The sequence below is a fragment of the Coenobita brevimanus genome, chromosome 53 (genome assembly GCF_032717465.1).
Source record: "Coenobita brevimanus isolate Jiangsu-jjx chromosome 53, ASM3271746v2, whole genome shotgun sequence".
In the NCBI taxonomy this organism is placed as follows: domain Eukaryota; kingdom Metazoa; phylum Arthropoda; class Malacostraca; order Decapoda; family Coenobitidae; genus Coenobita; species Coenobita brevimanus.
Genome location: NC_137006.1, coordinates 12,259,038 through 12,260,008, shown reverse-complemented (window position 1 = coordinate 12,260,008; position 971 = coordinate 12,259,038). Strand labels below are relative to the sequence as shown.

The 971-nt window shown below is 40.5% G+C and overlaps 1 pseudogene; it reads right to left on the bottom strand.

Annotated features, from left to right (window-relative positions):
- Positions 1 to 470: 470 nt before the first annotated feature.
- On the bottom strand, positions 471 to 589 carry LOC145400851 (5S ribosomal RNA; annotated as a pseudogene).
- Positions 590 to 971: the final 382 nt, after the last annotated feature.

The following is a 971-nucleotide window of genomic DNA, read 5'->3' as shown; positions in this document are numbered from 1 at the left end:
CTCACACCACTGTCACCACCACCACTAGGATGATATTCATCTCAGAATAATATTTCTGACCTCACAATGTGGGCAGAGGTGGCCAAGCTTTGGTAGAAAAGGTAAGCCTAGGGCATCATGGGAGAGCGTTGCTGACAGTTGAAATAGTGAAGTGAAGTGGTACGTTGTAATGTCTTGTTTTTTTTCTGCTACAGTGTAATATACGTGTATTCCTACCAGACATGGGGTCTATTACTGGGTGTCTATTACCATTACTGTTAATTTCAATTGGTCTCTATTATATTACTATTATAATTACTTTAGTGGTCATCTATTACTGTTACTATTACTTGATCATGTATTAGTATTATTCATTCATTCATTCAATGCCAGACGCCATATATCCCAAATGGGGTGGCCAAGGGCTTAGAGTTAATTGTTTTACAGGGAGGGGCACTAATCCTTCACAAACCCCACTTGACACGTAGGGATGCCAACAGCATCTGGTGTTCCCAGGCGGTCACCCATCCAAGTACTAACCAGACTCAACGTTGCTTAACTTCGCTGATCGGACGGGAAGCGGCGTACTCAACGTTAATATAATATTTACGATTAGGGTATTCACTAAATTGAAAATGGTTTTTATTTTTATTATTGTTGGGAGGCTGTTCCACGGAATGCGCAAGTATATCTAGATCACCTGATGACCTGTTGACCACTCTCCATTCTGCACGGTCTCCTGTGGTGTACCTGCAGCTTGGAGAGCAGCCAACAGTGTGTCCAGGCATCTCGAAATGAACGGATCTTGAATTTGTCTCTTTTTTTTTTCTTGGAAGGAACTGTTTTGCAGGCTCAGTCTTTGGTTCTTTCTTCCTTGCATAAAAAAAAACAAGGTGAGAAGGCTGTTTTTATTGATTATGGTAAATGGTATTAAAGAAGTGTCCGTAATGGGAAAGTAATATACAATTATCTATTACATTGCCTTCTGTTAC